At 49.4% G+C, this 20,672-nt stretch overlaps 1 protein-coding gene and 1 non-coding gene across 2 annotated transcripts in view; one reads left to right on the top strand and one right to left on the bottom strand.

Moving 5' to 3' along the window:
• LOC127041850 (uncharacterized) overlaps positions 1 to 20,672 on the top strand; it is a 256,988-nt gene that overhangs the window by 148,506 nt on the left and 87,810 nt on the right. The window lies entirely within an intron of this gene.
• TRNAK-UUU (transfer RNA lysine (anticodon UUU)) lies at positions 4,082 to 4,154 on the bottom strand. Its single transcript has one exon. It is a non-coding gene; the product is annotated as a tRNA-Lys (tRNA).

The raw sequence follows: 20,672 nt of genomic DNA, 5'->3' as shown, positions 1-20,672 counted from the left end.
TTACTCAGGTGAAGTCCATCCCAAGAGAACAGTCTTCTATCCGTAAATGCTTCCCAATGGCCGTACAACCCAAAGCCCTCCTTATAGCACCATTGCCTGAGCCATCTGTTAACCGCCATAATCTTGTTACACCTTTGTTGCCCTTCTCTAGCAACTGGCAGAATTCCACTGAAGATCACCTGAGACTCGATTTCCTTAAATGTCTTCCCCAGTCTTGCACAGTCTCCCTTGATACATTCCAGAGAGTATCTAGCCACATCATTCGTTCCCACATGAAGGACAATCAACAGATTCTTTCCCGCTCCCGCTAGGATCCTTTTCAGCCTCAGGTCCACATCCTGTATCTTAGCACCCGGCAGACAGCACACCCTTCTGTTCTCCGGATCAGCTCTAGTTACAGGCCTGTTTATTCTTCTCAGTAAGGAGTCTCCAATCACGTAGATCTGCCTTTTCCTGGTGACAGTGTGATTCTCTGGTCTACCCCCCGCACCCACTGGCTGCAAGTCCTCTCGATTCCTATTCACCCTTGCAATCCTCCTGGGGCTTATATTTGGTGTTGCCTCCATTGACTCCTCCCCTCCTCCTGTAGGACTATCAGCTCGTCTCTTTTTCCTTGCCCTCTCTCCTTCAGTGACCACCTGCTAGTTCTCTTTTAAACCCTCTTATAGTCCTAGCCCTCACAACCCCCTCAGGCAAGGAGTTCCACATGTTGACTGTGTCGGTGTGAAGAATTTCCTTCTATTTGTTTTAAACCTGCTGCCTATTAATTTCATTTGGTGGCGCCTAGGTCTTATATTATGGGATCAAGTAAATAACTTTTCCACATTCACTTTCTCCACACCACTCATGATTTTATATACCTTTATCATATTCCTTCTTAGTCTTCTCTTTTCCAAGCTGAAAAGTTCTAGTCTCTAATCTCTCCTCATATGGGACCCATTCCAAACCCCTAATCATTTTAGTTGCTCTTCTCTGAACCTTTTCTAATGCCAGTATATTTTTATTGAAATGAGGAGACCACATCTGTACGCAGTATTCAAGATGTGGGTGTATCATGGATTTATATAAAGGCAGTAAGATATTCTCTATCTTAGTCTCCTATTTTTAATGATTCTAACACCCTGTTTGCTTTTTTCACTGCTGCTGCACACAGAGTGGTCGTCTTCAGAGAACTATCCAGGATGACTCCAAGATCTCTTTCCTGATTAGTAGTAGCTAATTTAGCCCCCATCATATTGTATGTATAGTTGGGGTTATTTTTTTCCAACGTGCACTACTTTACATTTATCCACATTAAATTTCATTTGCCATTTTGTTGCCCAATCATAGTTTTGTGAAACCTCTCTGAAGTTCTTCACTGTCTGCTTTGGGCTTAACTATCTTGAGCAGTTTAGTATCATCTGCAAACTTTGCCACCTCACTGTTTACCCCTTTCTCCAGATCATTTATGAATAAGTTGAATAGGATTGGTCCTAGGACTGACCATTGGGGAATACCACTAGTTATCCCTCTCCATTCTGAACACACCGATGGGCGAACCTGGAGAGAGAGGTGGCAGCCCTTCGACAGGTCAGCTGGTAGAGCAAAGGACTGGAGCCGGCACTCAGGAAGTCATCCTGCCGTCGCCCTTCTGACTCCAGCTTGAAGGAGAGCTTCTTTTTCTTCTCCTTGCTGACAAAGAGCAAGAGAAGTAAGAAAGGTCAGGTGGGCCAACTTGGTGCATAATTCCACGCTGTCTTTTCTTGCTTGGGAGCCTGAAATGAGGGACTTGTGGTGGGTAAAGGCACTGCTGTGCTTCCAGAAGGAAGCCCACTGCTGCTCACAAAGAGCATGCCAAAGCATGGGAGTGGACCAGGGACTTCTAGATTGTCAGTCTAACACTCTCCCAACTGAGCTAAGTAAGCACCTGAATGGCACAGTTTTGGCCTGCTGCTTCTCTGTCTGGGATGTTTTTGTCAGTCCTGGCACACAAAAAGGGCATCATTGCGAATGCCCCGAAGGCAAGATTAATTTTTGCCTGCCTTGCTCAGCTTGACTTGTCTCCTCACCCCATTCCTCCCTTAGATCCTGGGTTACCTAGTGGCTGAAGATGGTCCCTTGTCTCAAGCGGTGCCAGAGCCTGACACAGTGCCCCTGGGCAGCCTTTGCTCTGAACATGCCGGCCGTGCACATTTGCAAATACTTTAAAGCGCCTGTCAGTAAGTTCTGGGGACAGTTGCTCACCTTCAGAGGAAGCTCCCTAAAATTGGCCTATCACACCCAGTAGTACATTGACCTCTGTTCAGATTGAGCCAAAGGGTGGGGCCTCACTGCTGTGGCCGCCGCTGCTGTGAGGGCAGCCACTGTTGCCAATGAAGCCATCCTGCTAGCACCTTCCACCTAGCCACCCACTGAAAATCCTGTAGGGTGTAAGGTGGGAATAGAAGAACACTGGGTGGTGGGGGACTTCCTAACCTCCTAATCAGCAGGTAAATATGCCCAGTGGTCTGTGATGGGATGTTAGATGGGTTGGGATCTGAGTTACTACAGAGAATTCTTTCCTGGCTGCTGGCTGGTGAGTCTTGCCCACATGCTCAAGGTTTAACTGATAGCCATATTTGGGGTTGGGAAGGAATTTTCCTCCAGGGCAGATTGGCAGAGGCCCTCGAGGTTTTTCGTCTTCCTTTGCAGCATGGGGCACGAGTCACTTGCTGGAGGATTCTCTGCAGCTTGAGGTCTTCAAACCACAATTTGAGGACTTCAATAACTCAGACATAGGGGAGGGGTCTGTTATAAAAGTGGATGGGTGAGATTCTGTGGCCTGGATTGTGCAGGAGGTCAGACTAGATGATCATAAAGGTCCCTTCTGACCTTAAAGTCTATGAGTCTATGAGTCTACTCCTCCCACTTCTGCCACCATCAGCCATCCCATACCCGGTGCTGCATCCGGTGGGGTCAAAAAAAATACGGCCATATCGGAAGAGTCAGCTGGCTTCTTTGGGGTTGCCCCACCATTCCCCTAGAGTCTGACCTGCCCTTCAGCTCAGCCACCACTGAAAACTGAAACACAAAAAAGTAGAGCCATACAAGGCTTCAAAGCCCACCAGGCCCAACGCCCCTTCTAATACGGCAGAAAAGCCGCACTTCTCCTGACTAGGTAGGGACATCCTATTGCCCCACAAGAAGTGGAAGGCCATCGTGTTCCATCTCAGCAGCACTCCTGGAGCATGGGGAAACACATGGCTGAGGAAATTCCCCACAGATGGGTCTTGAGCATCACAACCTTGTAGGTAATGACAAGGTCCATTTACGCCACTGGCCAAACCATTCCTCACAGGTCAGCAACCATTTCTCCCAGTTCGCGTTCCCCATCATGTCCCCAACCAAACACTAGAAGGCCCAGCCATCAAGCTGCCCACTCCTGCAGCCCTCCTCTTCTGCCCTGACTGAAAGGGGGGAGTATTGAGCCTCCCTCCCTTAGGCCCTTCAGCATTCCTGGGAAACACCAACACTGCCCAAGTGACTTGGGTCCAGTAGGTCAACCAATAGGGCTGCCTCCTAGACCAGGCTGCAGCCCAGCTTCAGGACTCAGAGGAAATGCAGCTTGCAACCCTACCTATAGGATTCCAGGCACGGTCAGGCTTCTGGATCAAATGTCCCCTCTTGTGCTCAAGTCACAAGAGCTAGTAGGCAAAAGACAGGCTTTCATGGCCTTTGAGAAAGCAAGATAGAGCCTTGGAAGACCCAGTAGGGTTTGTGGCACAGCAATTGTCCTAAGATCCCACCGAGACTTCAACTCAGATTGCAGGATTCAAAGTCTCGAGTGCTGGCCCTTACACCATGGGACCAATATGGAACACCCAGACCTCTGATGAGTTCTGGTGTGGATCACCAAGTTGACATGCAGCAGTTTGTTGCAGCTCCCAGAGGCCTTTCTTAATCCAGACTGAGAGGCCAGTGGGCATGTGAGGAAGTTGCCCCTTCAGCCCCAAGCAGTACATGGCCCTTCCCAGGAAAGGCCAAGTCCTGGGGAAAAAAGGTGATGTAAAATAACACCCTGGAGAGATGCCTTCTTTCATTTGGAGGGGAATGGTTCCCTCTTCACCTGACCAGGGACTTGAACCCTAGACCCTCAGATTAAAAGTCTGATGCTCTACCAACTGAGCTAGCCAGGCTCACATGGGAAAAAAACAAATTTAGTGCACAAGAGAAACTAGTCATGAAAATGAAGGCAGGAAACAATACAGAAAACCTGCTACACTCGCTCTCTTAGCAGTCCTAGCCCCAGCCTGCTCCTCCATCCGGCGCCCTGAGGCCTTATTCTTTTTTTAGTTAAATATCAAATCCAAGAGAAAACACAGTTATACAAAGCAAAATGAAATCACAAACAGAAATGTCATTGGAAATACAAAAATAAAATAGGAAAATGCAATCCCCAACACTTTATCATATCTGGGCCATTCCTGTATCGAGAGCACCCGCTAAGGTATCTGTATGCTTATGAGAAACCTGGAGGAACTCATACCACAGCCTGAACATGAAACTGAACTGCTCTCAGGTGCCGCAGTAAAACCCTTTCCCTGCTGTGACATTGCATTCCATAGGCTTTTATGAAAATATGCTAATGAGTGTGAAAATAATGTAACTGGATTATGCTCCATGCAGAAGGTCTCTTGTAAGGTATCATTACAAAGCTTATAATCTACTGTGTGTGTTCATCCTATTTGTATGACTCGATCATTCTTGGATCTGAAAGCAGAAATATAAACTATAACTCTCAGGTCCTGTTGTAATGATGCAAAGTGTAGGCCATTAATAGTGGTTTGGACTTTTGATGGCACCCATTAACCAGGACAATTGACCAGAGATGGCTCTGTCCTGCACCATCTGTGAGTCAGGCCAGAAAGAATGAAGGCTTGGGGTCTCACAGGACATGTCACCTGGTACAGGAATCCATCTTAAACCTGGGGCTCTTCCCCAGCAGAGAGACAAAAAATTCCTGCCTTGTACCAAAGTTATACAAGGGGGTGGTGCGATGAACTGGGAATGTTTTTAATGTTCTCAGCACTGGAAAGGTTGGGTTTGGACCGGCTGCCTTGGCCAACCCCTGGGCTCCCCTCTGCAACCCCCAGGACCTCTTGGTCTTATGCTAGCCCGCAGCCTGGGGCTTTCCAGGCTAGATCTCCCCAGATCCTCACCCTTTCCCCACTCCTGCTTCACTCAGGTACCCTGTCTCTGCTCCCTGCAGCCAGACCCTTCTCCCTCAACAGACAGACAGAGACTGCTGAGCTCCTGGCTCACTGCCTCTTATATAGGGCCAGTTGAGGCCTGATTGGGGCATGGCCCAGCTGTGGCTGCTTCCCCAATCAGCCTAGTAGCTGCTTTCCCTGAAACGGCCCTCTCCCAGGGCTGTTTGAAGCCCTTCAGGGCACAAGCGGAGTGACCATCCTGCTACACACAGGAACCGGAAAAAGGGGATCATTTCTCTGAAATATTACCTCCTCTTTGCATGAAATGGTACAATCCAACCGTTTGTCAATGGCTACAGTAAATAGTTTTCAAAGAAAGTTAATACTGACATGACGCATAATAGAACTATTTGCTCGTCTCTTTTAAAGCAGAGGCTAAATTTGTTAGTCTCGCTCTTATCCCTACCTACATCAGGAGCCTGTCAACAGCAGCAAAGTAGATAGTTAAAAATCAAAGCCACAGACATTATGTACTTCCCTCCTCCCCCTTTTCACCCCCCGCCCATGATGTTCGAAGTTCTTTGTATCAGCTCAATCTAAAATCAGCTAATTTTGCTTTCTAGGTTACCAGGGTGGGAGGTTTGGAGCAAAGGCCTTCCAGTACCCGACTGCTAGTCAAACTCAGTTGCAAAAAAGGCAGATAAGGCTACTATTTGGAATCAGAAATGATCAGGATGGTCTGTGAGGCAGTTAAAACCAGCTAAGTTCCTCTTCGGATGTTTTTAAAAAGCGATGAATAAATGGAGTGGAGTATGTTTTTTGCACAGTTTGAAACAGAGGTACAAGTTCATGTCAGCAACCAGGCAGAAGGGGCTGTCATTACCTATCCTCTAAGAAGCATCTGCCAGGTTGCAGCAAGTTAGCCCAAAAGACTGGAGACCAGTAGGAAGACTCCCACATTCATATACTTTCATCCTGCAGGCTGGCAAAGCAGATGGAGCTACTAACATGGTAAGATGCACCACAGCGATTATACTCAGTGACTTTTACCATCGTTTCCAACACAGGGATAGACCTTACGTTGCCAAGTTGGGTGCGTAGGCACCACTAGTTTGTGGAGGCCCACGTTCGTCTTTCTGAATTAGATTATATGGAAGTTATCGGGTAGATGTTGGATGCATCCAGCGCCAAGGTCTGAGCACCAAATGCAGTAGTACTCATAGTACAGCAGATACATTTTGTTGCATCACAGTGACAGCCTGCGGTACAGCCTCACTACTGCTTCCTGTAGCCACACTGTCTGTTTCCACATCAGCTGTGGCAGGAACGCTTTTAAGAGAAGAGAGTTCAAGGTAATAACAGTCCCGCTGCTGCTGGGCTGTACCCAGAGAACAACAGTAGTCACAGGCTCTTAGCAGTGCTAGGACTGGACACCAAATTGCATAAATTGCCATGCCCCTCACCTCACTGCCACTCTAGCCCCAAAAAGAGATGCAGCTGATCATGTGACCCACTGGGCCATCTCCTGGGGTAGATGTTCAATCCCAATATTGATGTTTCAGCACCATCACAACAACTTTCATCACCTTGCCAGGTCAAATTCAAGCTTGAGACCTCTCCATGTCCCCATGACACATACCAGCAACAGCCAGTCTCACTCACAGCTCTCAGTGCATGAAACTAGAGTTTCTCCCAGATAAAGCTAATGCACAGCCCAGTTCAGAAGGAAAAGGGTTTTGTGGCACAGTTTGAAATTCTAAGTGTGAAGTACAATCAGCCACTCTCACCCCTGCTATGGAGGTTCTGAAACGGCTCACTTTTTAAATGAGGTTTGAGCCCAGCAGTTCAGAATTACAAACTCCCTTTGATGCCAAGCAGCGGATACCCCCACCCTTCAGATCAGCTGAGGAGCCTGCATGCAGCTTGCATATATCTCAGAATATAGATTTTACACGAGTGTATCTGTAAAATAGATTTGAGGGAGAGGGCAGTCAGCCCTCATAAGTCTTTGGGGAGATGCAAGCTTAGAATGGCTCATTGGTTCTTACTGACTTAAGTCGTCAGCACATGCAAGCCCCATCCACACTGACTCTCCCTCAAAAATCTTAGTGGAGAGCAGGAGCCTGAACAAGGTGCCACTACAGGAACCAGGAAGAAAGGGAAGTTCCCACAAAGTTTAATGCATCTCTCTACCTCCCAAACGCCATTCCTTAGCTGTGTGCATGTCTTTCATTGGTTACCTATCACTGCTCGTGGAGAAAGCTGCATGGTACCAGTGTCATCAATATTTTTGCCTTTTTATCATCTCCCATTCATCTTCCATTCTGTCCCCCTTTCCCATTCTCTGGGTAGTGCTTAGTCTTCCAAACCCATCTTCTCCCCACGGGGTCAGCAGCCCTGTACACACACAAGCCGATCACTCAGCTTCTTTGGCATCACACCACAGCTGGGACTGTCTGCAGGGGGACTTTGCCATCCTAGCCAGTTTCTCTCTGGAACAGCCACATGCACCAGCAGAGCGGTTCAGAGAGTTACAAGCGTGTTTTATGCGTAGGAAGTACAGCTGCCCTGGAGCACTTCCTATTTCTGCCGCTATCTAAAGCGTTCGGGTGGGTGGCAGACAAACCATCCAGCCAAAGTACGACTGGCCACAGCTAAATGCCCTCTGGCGCTGCTGGGGTAAGTGGCTTTTGCTTCAGAAAGCCAGTGCAAACCCCCCACTTCAGCTGTGTTTCATTCTGCATGTAACAGGCAGCATCATGCCACATGGAAGTGGTCCCCTCAGTCAGAGCTAGTAACCCAAGTCGGAGGCAGGTAAAGGGACCTGGATCATACCCCTGATGGGCTTTTCTTGAATCCTTCGGCTGCTTTTATCGGCACCCACTCTGCATCTTCCATCTCCCCTCCAGACTCCCCAGATTCAGACAGTTCTGAGGTCTGTGCACAGGGTTTTGCAGTTGTCTGATGGCAAATCTTTGGCTACAAGATGGAAATGAGATGGTTTGAGACCACCTAAGGAATGTGTCAGACTTGGGACTACTCCCGAGTCCCAGCAGCATATCACACCCAGCTTACTTGAACAGCCAAAGAACTGCAGGACCAAGGAGGTGCCAAGTCATCAGGTTGGCAGGGATTCTTAATCGTTCAAAGAAGCAGCTGGTTTAGCTTGTTATCTTTAAACAGTTTGCAGAACCTTGCATTGCCCCGTGCTACGCAGCTATGGTGGGAGATATTTGGGGAGGGGCAGAGGATATCTGGGTGTAGAAGGGGGCTGAGAGGTATTTGGGGACAGAGAGTAGAAGGGGGGTGGAAGGTATTTGCAGACGGGGGACCGGGGGTGTTTGGGGGTGGGGTGTAGAAGAGGGGGGTTGGGAGGCATTTGGGGGATTGGGTAGAAGGGGGTGGAGGTATTTGAGGACAGGGGATAGAAGGGGGAGGGGGCATTTGCAGATGGGGAGCCAGGGGTGTTTGGGGGTGGGGTGTAGAAGAGGGGGGTTGGGAAGCATTTGGGGGTGGGGGTAGAAGAGGGTGGGAGATATTTGAGGGCAGGAGGTAGAAGGGGGAGGGAGGCATTTGCAGATGAGGCGGGGGTGTTTGGGGGTGGGGTGTAGAAGCGGGAGGTGGGAGGCATTTGGGGAGGGGTCAGGGGCTATTTGGGGGGGCAGCCTGTAGAGGGGGGGCATTGGGGGGCGGGGCCAGACGAGGTGGTGGGTGATACAGTGTGCGTGTGTGAGAGAGAGAGTTTACAGATGGTGCAGTATAAGATGGTACAATTCTGGATTTACATTACAGCAGGTGTGCAAGGTTGGGGAGCTGGGAAATTGGCTGTTGTCTTCTCTGTGTCCTTGAGTGGCTTAGGTAAAGCACTCAGGTAGCTTAGTTGGCTGTATGGTGCCACCTGCTGTTGTGTTGGGTGATAACAGGGCCTGGAGAGGCTGGCTGAATCTCCAGCAAAGCAGCGTGAGAAACGCCAGCCCAGCTTGAGGATTAGTGGGCACAGCAGTTCCCAGAAGCCCCCCAGACTGCACCCCGGGGTGACAACCCACCACACCCTACATTACACAAGTCTCAGCAGGTTTGTCACATCCGGTCCCATCCCTTTCTCCACCCTAGATAGTTCCTGCCTCCCACCAGCTCCAGCAGCTCCTACCCTCCTATGCATTTACTGCTCCTTTCCCTCCAAGCAGAACTCATCACCAGCTCCCTGCTAATCCCTTACCTGAGCCAGCTCCATTGAAGCCATTTCCTTCCCCCTGGGAGGATGGGTTGATCTGGAGCGAAATGTGGATATTATCCTGTAGCCTCCAGGACGAGAAGGGCACGGTGAGAGAATTCAGATGGGGCTTTTGTCCATTCCACAAGCTGAGGGGCAGCCAGGGATAATTAGTGGGTTACAGGAATTAGATGATGAAAATTCATTAAGAACGATGATATTTGTGTGTTTATTATAAAATCCCCAGACACCCACCAATCCCCGTCCTCCTTCCCATGAGCTATAAATATCTACAGGACTCAGCTACTGATCCTGCCGTGAGTTCCTGCCCCTCCCCACTTTCTATAGCAGCACTTTTAAGAACAGGTCAGGGAAACATGGAAATACTTTGAACCAAACGCCGGAAGCTTCTGAGCATGGACAAGTTAAAATGAAACCAAGATTCCATCTCTCCAAGGACCTGGCCTCTAGTGCAAAATAACAGACACGCCCCAGACATCCAAAATGGCCACTTCATAACTGATAGACTGTTACAGGCGAGTCTCATCTTACACGCATTTAACATGCGCGAACTCAGCTTTGCACAGTCGGCAAAAATAGAGAGAGAGAAAAATAACAATTTAAATACTGTCCCTTAGTGCAGGCGACTGCGCTCACCATTACACTCAATGTAATTTTGATTATACGCGATTTTTGCTTTACGTGCTGACAGCGGAACGTAACCCCAGCGTAAGATGAGACTCGCCTGTATTTATCTATTGACTTCTGGGAATTATCAATCAAAGAAACAACCCAGTGCAGGTCACACCCTGAGGGAGAGAGCTCATGTGTCTTTACAAATTGGTATAATCTAATCTGGGACTTTATACACTAAAATGCCTTATTCGCAGCCCTATGGCGATTGCATGGTGCCACCACACGGCAGAGTTAAGGTTGGGGGCCTTAGCTGTGAACTTCCATCCCCTGGCATATTGCGATTGCTGTTAAGTGGGTTTGACAATATTCATTTTGTCGATTTCTTTTTTTTAATTTCAATAGAGAGTATATTTATATTAAGTCTTTTTTGCAATGTTTACAGTTTCAGTGTTCAGAGCTGTGGGAAGTTATGGGGGTGGTCAGACAACAATTATTTAATGACAGTAAATGAGATTCCCAAAGCCAAATTTTTATAACTGTTCAAACACAAATTGTCAATGTCACATGCAAAATATGCAGTGTAAATATCCTTAGATCAAACTCGACTTTCTCCAGAAGCATTTCTGTATTTTACCAATAGAAATAGGTTTTCATCTCTGTGTGTGTGTATACAGTGAAATCAACATTTACTGTAATTTATTAATGAAAAGCCAATCCTTTCAAGTGTACTTTTAACTAACTAAATACTTGAATTCTTTCACTTCCTGGACTGTAATGCATCCTTTGAGGATAATTCCACCCTCCCTGTGGTGTATTTTACTCTCAGTACTGTAACCCCATCGTGACGTAGCTCCTGTCTGGGAGCTCCGCTGAGGCCAGTGGCATTCTGATCAGAAGGTGACACTGACACATGAGCAGAGACCCATGGGTCAGGGTGGAGGATGAGGTAACATGGAGGCTACAGGGTTGAAAACGGCCCTACAGAGTCTGAGGAGCAAACTCACGCTCAGCCTCTCCTCTCTCCCACCTCCCAGAGTCAGTAACTATGATAATCGTTCCCTGAAATCTAAATAGCCCCAGTATGTGAGACAGTGATTAACACAGCTGCCTTAGGGGCTGCAGCTCCAACCCTTGCCTGGACGAGGGAGATGAAGAACTGCAGTAGAAACGGGTTAGGCTGGGAGAGGGCACAGTTGATGTGGGACTGGGAACTGAATTGACCAAGAGGCCAGAACTCATGGGGGGTTGGGACAAGAAGTGAACAGGACTGGGTAGAGGCACATCTGGTTAATATCCCCGTTTACCATCCTGCCATGTATTTAATTTAGAAACATTTCTTTCACATTTAAATGCACTGGAGCTAAGCTGTGTTGATGCATTTCCACTTACAGTTTTAATTAGCTGTTTAATCAGATGCTTCTGCAACACGAAGCAGTCAGTAATTGGTGTGCTTTCATGAATTAATGTGACTGTGTGCTGTGCATCACTTTAAAAGCAAGATGGCATGAGCAAGTGTCAAAATGTCAGGCATTAAGAAATGGAAATTAGGTGTCAGTTCATTTATCTCGTGTTTAATCTCATAATTTTAATTTCAGTTTTGAATCAGTATTAATACCATGTGGTTTAAATAGCATCAGAGTCTATTTGTATAATTGTTTGCAAGATTTCACTGGATATTGTGAACCAGCCATCTTAGCCTTTTCTTTTGAGATTCCTAAATACAACCCAGCGCACCACTCCTGAAAGACTGCAAGCCCTGGGCGGTGACATGGTCCCTAGGGAGCAAACACTTGACAAGCCCTTTCACCCTAAAATCGTTTTTGCCTCTCTGACATTGCTTTATGCACCCCACCAGAAAATGCTGTAGGTAACCGGGTAATTACAGCAGACCTTCACTAGGTATAGTTTTCCCAGCTATGTGCCAAAATTCAAATGGTTCTGTTTGTTTTATCTTTCATTCAGCTTTGCAATTCTTAGATCCCATTTAAAAAACTGGAGCTGAAATAACCAAAGAAGTTAAGAAGAGGGTGACATTGGGCACAGGTGGGGGTAAAACAATAAAGGGAAAGAACTGACTATGGGAAAAGGAACATCCCAAACTATCAGAGCCCCGGACCCCCAGTGTGATGCAGCCGTGAAATAGGTTAATGCAGCCCTAGGATGCATCAGGCGAGATAGTTCAAATATACCCAGGGAAGGGTTAGTACTGCTATACAAGGCACTGATGAGACCTCATCTGAAATACCATGGGCCATTCTGGTCTCCCACATTTAAGAAGGATGAATTCAAAGTGGAAGAGGTGCAGAGAAGGGCTACTAGGAAGATCGGAGGAATGGAAAATCTGTCATATGAGAGGAGACTCAAAGAGCTTGGCTTGTTTAGCCTAACCAAAAGAAGGCTTAGGGGAGAACCCCTGGTCTTCTCTGAAATATCCCCAGAATTATTTTCCATTTCCAGATAGGTTAGAAAGTCAAAAGGGGAAAGGAGGGCAGCTAAGGCCTTGGGAACTCAAATACTGACTCAAAGCCAGAGAGTCGCTCTCATAGGTAGGTTCTTATCCCTCCAACCTTTCCAGTTTCGTGTGCAACACAGAGCAGGGAGCCGTCACGGCAATGCTGATGGCTTGTCACGTGTCCACTGTCTGGCATCCCAAGCTGCCCAACCCCTTGGTGTTGAGCAGGGGGCAGGGATATGTGACAGACCCAGACCAGTGGGGTACAGGAGTCTGGTAGAGGGCAAATATACTGGTCACTGGATGAGTAATTTTCTGTTCCCTGAGTGACCAGGGCAGGGGCTGCACTAGAGTAATCAGGAACCTGCTAGATAGAACCTATTAAGGCAGACAGGCTGATCAGATCACCTGCAGCCAATCAAGGCAGGCTAATCAGGGCACCTGGGTTTAAAAAGGAGCTCACTCCAGCCAGGGAGGAGCCAGAGGAGAGGAAGTGTGTGTGAGGAGCTGGAAGCAAGAGGCACAAGAAGCTGAGAGTGAGAGGCTGTGCTGCTGGAGGAGGACTAAGGAGTACAAGTGTTATCAGACACCAGGAGGAAGGTCCTGTGGTGAGGAGAAAGAAGGTGTTTGGAGGAGGCCTTGGGGAAGTAGCCCAGGGAGTTGTAGCTGTCATGCAGCTGTTACAGGAGGCACTATAGACAGCTGCAATCCACAGGGCCCTGGGCTGGAACCCGGAGTAGAGGGCGGGCCTGGGTTCCCCCCAAACCTCCCAACTCCTGATCAGACACAGGAGGAGTTGACCCAGACTGTGGGGAAGATCACTGAGGTGAGCAAATCTGCCAATAAGCGCAAGACCCACCAGAGTAGAGGAGGAACTTTGTCACAAAATAGACAGCAGAATCATAACCAGCAACCCATAACCTGGTCTTAGACACCTTATATGACCCCCTTTACATAAGATTTGGTGCCATTATAGGACCTTGGTTGCAACCATCCTTCTTAACCATCGTGGAGGTGAATGCCTGGCTGCCAAGATGGTGTCGCCAGGAGGGCTTTGGCTTCCTTGACCACGGGATGCTATTCGAGGAAGGACTGCTAGGCGGAGATGGTGTTCACCTTTCGAGGAGGGGAAAGGCCTTATTTGCACACAGACTGGCTAACCTAGTAAGGAGGGCTTTAAATTAGGTTAGACGGGGACAGGTGAGCAAACCCCACAGGTGAGTGGGGAACAAGACCTGGGAGATGGGTCGGAAACAGGAGGGAGCATGGGCTATAATGGCAGAGAGAAAGGAGGGTCAGGGCAAAGCTGGGAGGCAGGGTCAAACCAGTATCTTAGATGCCTATATACAAATACAAGAAGTATGGGTAATAAGCAGGAAGAACTGGAAGTGCTAATAAATAAATACAACTATGACATTGTTGGCATTACTGAAACTTGGTGGGATAATACACATGACTGGAATGTTGGTGTGGATGGGTATAGTTTGCTCAGGAAGGATAGACAGGGGAAAAAGGGAGGAGGTGTTGCCTTATATATTAAAAATGTACACACTTGGACTGAGGTGGAGATGGGCATAGGAGATGGAAGTGTTGAGAGTCTCTGGGTTAGGCTAAAAGGGGTAAAAAACACGGGTGATGTCGTGCTGGGAGTCTACTACAGGCCACCTAATCAGGTGGAAGAGGTGGATGAGGCTTTTTTCAAACAACTAACAAAATCATCCAAAGCCCAAGATTTGGTGGTGATGGGGGACTTCAACTATCCAGATATATGTTGGGAAAATAACACCGCGGGGCACAGACTATCCAATAAGTTCCTGGACTGCATTGCAGACAACTTTTTATTTCAGAAAGTTGAAAAAGCTACTGGGGGGAAGCTGTTCTAGACTTGATTTTAACAAATAGGAGGAACTCATTGAGAATTTGAAAGTAGAAGGAAGCTTGGGTGAAAGTGATCATGAAATCATAGAGTTTGCAATTCTAAGGAAGGGTAGAAGGGACTACAGCAAAATAGAGACAATGGATTTCAGGAAGGCGGATTTTGGTAAGCTCAGGGAGCTGATAGGTAAGGTCCCATGGGAATCAAGACTGAGGGGAAAAACAACTGAGGAGAGTTGGCAGTTTTTCAAAGGGACACTATTAAGGGCCCAAAAGCAAGCTATTCCGATGGTTAGGAAAGATAGAAAATGTGGCAAAAGACCACCATGGCTTAACCACGAGATCTTGCGTGACCTACAAAATAAAAAGGCGTCATATAAAAAATGGAAACTAGGTCAGATTACAAAGGACGAATATAGGCAAATAACACAGGAATGCAGAGGCAAGATTAGAAAGGCAAAGGCACAAAATGAGCTCAAACTAGCTCTGGGAATAAAGGGAAACAAGAAGACTTTTTATCAATACATTAGAAGCAAGAGGAAGACCAAGGACAGGGTAGGCCCACTGCTCAGTGAGGAGGGGGAAACAGTAACGGGAGACTTGGAAATGGCAGAGATGCTTAATGACTTCTTTGTTTCGGTCTTCACTGAGAAGTCTGAAGGAATGTCTAATATAGTGAATGCTTACGGGAAGAGGGTAGGTTTAGAAGATAAAATAAAAAAAGAGCAAGTAAAAAAACACTTAGAAAAGTTAGATGCCTGCAAGTCACCAGGGCCTGATGAAATGCATCCTACAATACTCAAGGAGTTAATAGAGGAGGTATCTGAGCCTCTAGCTATTATCTTTGGGAAATCATGGGAGACAGGCGAGATTCCAGAAGACTGGAAAAGGGCAAATATAGTGCCCATCTATAAAAAGGGAAATAAAAACAACCCAGGAAACTACAGACCAGTTAGTTTAACTTCTGTGCCAGGGAACATAATGGAGCAAGTAATTAAAGAAACCATCTGCAAACACTTGGAAGGTGGTAAGGTGATAGGGAATAACCAGCATGGATTTGTAAAGAACAAATCATGTCAAACTAATCTGATAGCATTCTTTGATAGGATAACGAGCCTTGTGGATAAGGGAGAAGCGGTGGATGTGATATACCTAGACTTTAGTAAGGCATTTGATACGGTCTCGCATGATATTCTTATAGATAAACTAGGAAAGTACAATTTAGATGGGGCTACTATAAGGTGGGTGCATAACTGGCTGGATAACCGTACTCAGAGAGTAGTTATTAATGGCTCCCAATCCTGCTGGAAAGGTATAACAAGTGGGGTTCCGCAGGGGTCTGTTCTGGGACCGGCTCTGTTCAATATCTTCATCAACGATTTATACGTTGGCATAGAAAGTACGCTTATTAAGTTTGCGGACGATACCAAACTGAGAGGGATTGCAACTGCTTTGGAGGACAGGGTCAAAATTCAAAATGATCTGAACAAATTGGAGAAATGGTCTGAGGTAAACAGGATGAAGTTCAATAAAGATAAATGCAAAGTGCTCCACTTAGGAAGGAACAATCAGTTTCACACATACAGAATGGGAAGAGACTGTCTAGGAAGGAGTATGGCAGAAAGAGATCTAGGGGTCATAGTGGACCACAAGCTTAATATGAGTCAACAGTGTGATACTGTTGCAAAAAAATCAAACATGATTCTGGGATGCATTAACAGGTGTGTTGTAAACAAGACACGAGAAGTCATTCTTCCGCTTTACTCTGCGCTGGTTAGGCCTCAACTGGAGTATTGTGTCCAGTTCTGGGCACCGCATTTCAAGACAGATGTGGAGAAATTGGAGAGGGTCCAGAGAAGAGCAACAAGAATGATTAGAGGTCTTGAGAACATGACCTATGAAGGAAGGCTGAAGGAATTGGGTTTGTTTAGTTTGGAAAAGAGAAGACTGAGAGGGGACATGATAGCAGTTTTCAGGTATCTAAAAGGGTGTCATCAGGAGGAGGGAGAAAACTTGTTCACCTTAGCCTCCAATGATAGAACAAGAAGCAATGGGCTTAAACTGCAGCAAGGGAGATTTAGGTTGCACATTAGGAAAAAGTTCCTAACTGTCAGGGTAGTTAAACACTGGAATAGATTGCCTAGGGAAGTTGTGGAATCTCCATCTCTGGAGATATTTAAGAGTAGGTTAGATAAATGTCTTTTAGGGATGGTCTAGACAGTATTTGGTCCTGCCATGAGGGCAGGGGACTGGACTCGATGACCTCTCGAGGTCCCTTCCAGTCCTAGAGTCTATGGTCTCAGATTATATCAATAACGTCACAGCCTGTCTGCTTTAATTGTTTCCAGAAAGCTCTTATTGTTCTGGAACTTTCCCTGTTACGTCACTCAGGGAAAGGGGACCTACTTCACCTGGGGCTAATATATCTGCCTCCTGTCACCCTCCTGTAGCCATCTGGCCTGACCCTGTCACAATATGTATAAAAACACAACATACAGAAAAAAGCCCCACCACAACATAATGTCAGGCAATTCAGAAAAACAACAACAGAAACCAAAAAATGACACTCCACAGCATAAAATGACACCATACAAAGGAGAAGAAAGCAACACAATGTAAACTAACACACCCTAGGACAAAAGTACACAATGCAAAAGAGCACAACTCAAACCAACACAACAGACACCAAACAAGCTGAGGCAAAATGATGCACCATAAAACTCTGCAGCACAGCATGGGGCGATCCCAGTTCCAAACAGCACCATGCGAAACAGCTCAGCACAGAACACAACAGCAGGAAAGAGAATGATTTCAGTGTAGGCCTGGAAGGGATCTTGAGAGGGCGTCTACTCCAGCCTCCTGTGCTGAGGCAGGACCAAGTAGCCCTAGACATTCCCAGACTGGTGTATCTCTACCCTGGGCTTAGAAACCTCTAATGAAGGAAATTCCACAGCCTCCCTTGCAAGCCAATGCAAGGCAAACACAGGCCAAAACAACGCTATACACACACATGCTGGGCTGGGGGTTAAGGGGAGAGGCAAGAATTCAAACAAGCTGGGTTCAGTTCCCAGTTTTATCCCAAATTCTCCATGCAAACTTGAGCAAATTACTTCAGCTCTCGGAGCTTCAGTTTCCCCATCTATAAAATGGAGAGTCACCTCCCACCATTGGCCTGTTTAGCCTTTGAGCTTTTTGTGGCAAGGCCTCTGTAACTGTGGGCATGTCTACACTGCAGTCAGACCCCGGCGGCTGGCCCGTGCCCGCTGACTTGGGCTCACATGGCTCAGGCTGCAGGGCTGTTTAATTGTGGTGTAGCTGTTCCGGCGGGGGGTGCAGCCCAAGGTCTGGCACCCTCCCACCTTGCAGGGTCCTACAGCCTGGCTCCAGCCCAAGCCCAGACATCTACACTGCAATTAACCAGCCCCTTCGCCTGAGCCCTGTGAGCCTGAGGCAGCTGCCATGGGCCAGCTGGGGGGGTTTAATGGCAGTGCAGACATACCTGGGGTGTCTGTGCAGCACCTGTCACAATGGGGACCCTGATCTTGGTCAGAGTCTGGGCAGAGCCCTGCACAACAGGGGCCTGGTCTCAGTTGGGGGCTCTGCAACTCCCGGCATTACAGGATCCCTGATTTTGTTTGGGGTCCCTACAGCATCTGGCAAAATGTGGGGCCAGGATCTCTGTCAGAGTCTGTGCAGTGCTCAGTACAGTGGTAGGGCGTGACCTGTGCCAGGCCCAATGGGGACACAGATCTTAGTCGGAGTTTCTGAGGTGCCCAGCACAATGGAGGCAGCAATCTGGGCTGCAGTCGTGCGCTGCCCCGCACAAGGGAGCCATGATCTCAGTCTAGGTCTCAGTCTGACCTGGCACAATAAAGGCCCAGATCTCACTCGGGGTCTCCACAGCGCCCAGCGGAACGGGGCCCAGGTCTCACTCGGAGTCTCCGCGGCCCCTGGCGGAACGGGGCCCCGATCTCGCTGGGGATCTCCGCGGCGCCCGGCGGAAAGGAGCCCAGATCTCGCTCGGGGTCTGCGCCACGCCCGGCGGAACGGGGCCCATGTCTTGCTCGGGGTCTCCGCGACACCCGGCGGAACGGGGCCCAGATCTTGCTCGGGGTCTCCGCAGCGCCCGGCGGAATGGGGCCCAGGTCTCGCTCAGGGTCTGCGCACTGCCCGGCAGAACGGGGTCCAGGTCTCGCTCGGGGTCTGCGCAGCACCCAGCAGAACGGGGCCCAGACCTTGCTCGGGGTCTCTGCAGCTCCAGGAACAACAAGGTCCCTGATTTTGTTTGCTGTGCCTGCAGTGCCTGGCACAATGGGAGCCTGGTTTCCATTCATGTTGATGCACAGCCTGGCACAACAGCGGCCCAGGCTCAGTCAGGGTCACTGCAGCACCCACCACAACAAGGTCCCTACTCTTTGTAGGGGTCTGTGCAGTCCCTGGCACAATGAGTGCCCCAAACTCGGTCAGGGTTTGTGCAGTGCCCGGCACACTGGGGGACCTGATCTCAGGCAAGGCCTGGGCCACGCTCAGGACGATAAGAGCCCTGATCTCAGTCACACACCTGGAGAGAAAAGCAGGAAGCCTTTCAAGAATTTGATATCAGAATTTCAGAACTGAGGAGAAAATGGGGCACAAACTAAATATTTGCCAATATAAGAGAGAAGCACCAACATCTGGGGAGATTTTCTATCACCATTCAACGGTTCAAGGGAAAAGAGGGGAAATATGAGGGGATTATACAGCTATATTCAAACACCAACAGAATGGGGTGGATTCTCCTTGCCGCACATCCACTGGCGGGCAGGGAGCTAGGATGATGTGGCTTTCTCAGCGGAAAGGAGGGGGCTGGAGTCAGGTCACTGGCAGTAGGGAGAGGCTGGCAGTGGGGTCTGGGAATGTGACTAGCAGGTGGTGGGGAGGGAGCAGGGGGGGCTGCTGGGTGTGGGGAGGGGAAGTAGCTGGCGCTGGGAAACCTGGGGCTGCCTAGTTTCCATGGGGAATGCTTGCCCCTCCCTTTCCAGGCCCTGTTGCCAGCAGAGAGAGGTCCCCCACAGCCCAGCTCAGCGTATCCCTGTCTCAAGGCTCCCCCAGCCTCTGCCCAGTTCACAAATCACCAGGGGAACGATTTCCCTCCTAAACAAGGACAAATCACTGCACGGAAAAGGGGGGGCGGGGAGGAGGAACACCCCAAACCTGAGAATTGAACTGGCCATTGGCGAAGTGGAGGGAAATGGGGCACAATTGGGAAGGAGAACAGACACCTTCTCAGGCATTTGAGAGGAAAGAGGAGATCACTCTGGATGGGGACCCCATGGGAGGGGGCAACAGTAAATCCAAGGGGATCTCTGCGCCCCCCCTTCTCTCGCCGCTCCTTGGGGGTCATCGGCTCTTCCATCCACATGTTTGCCCAGGTCTCCCCCCTCCCCGGGACTTCCCCGCCCAGTCTCACTGTTCCGTCCCCGCCCGACAGCTCCCGCCCAGCCATACGCGGGGACCCCAGTAAGGCTGGTACCCCGCCTCGGTACATTCCCGCCTGGTCTCACTGCTCCCACCCAGCAGCCCCCGCCCAGCCACACGCCGGGACCCCAGTCAGGCCAGTCCCCCCTCGGGGCCCCAGAGCAGAGCCTGGCCAGGCCCAGGGCTCTGGGCTCCGGCTGGGGTGGCAGCTCCGAGCACCCTGTGGCTCAGCCCCAGGAAGCAGATCCTGGTGCTGCGAGATGCCAGGCCCCCCCACCCCTGAACGCTGGGGCAGAGTCACAGCCCAGCCCCCGGGGCTCGCTCCGGTACCTGGAGGCTGCAGCTCAGCAGTGGATAGGGAACATGGGGCAGCCCCAGGGCTGCTCCAGAGGGAGCAGGGCCCGTGCCGGGCACGAGGGGAGGGGTGGTTAATGGGTCTACCCATCCCAGACCCCGTGGCTCAGCCCCATCCCCCCCAGAGAGACTCCCAGCCAGCACCTCTCAGAACCCCTGCTTATCCCCTCCCCCTGCACAGACCCCCATCCAGTGCCTCTCAGTCCCCCCTGCTTATCCCCTCCCCCCACAGAGACCCCCCCAGCCAGTGCCTCTCAGAACCCCAGCTCATCCCCTACCCCGCAGAGACCCCCATCCAGCGCCTCGCTATCCCCCCAGCTTATCCCTTCCCCCACAGAGACTCCCCCAGCCAGCGCCCCTCAGAACCCCCATTCATCCCTTCCCCTACACAGCCCCCCAGCCAGCGCCTCTCAGTCCCCCCTGCTCATCCCCTCCCCTGAGACCCCCCAGCCAGCACCTCAGACCCCCCACTCATCCCCTCCCCCCACAGAGACCACCCCCAGCCAGCGCCTCTCAG

This window comes from Gopherus flavomarginatus (assembly GCF_025201925.1).
Source record: "Gopherus flavomarginatus isolate rGopFla2 chromosome 13 unlocalized genomic scaffold, rGopFla2.mat.asm SUPER_13_unloc_5, whole genome shotgun sequence".
Classification (NCBI taxonomy): Eukaryota; Metazoa; Chordata; order Testudines; family Testudinidae; genus Gopherus; species Gopherus flavomarginatus.
The sequence above is the reverse complement of the archived record's forward strand: the minus strand, read 5'-3'. Positions and strand labels throughout refer to the sequence as shown.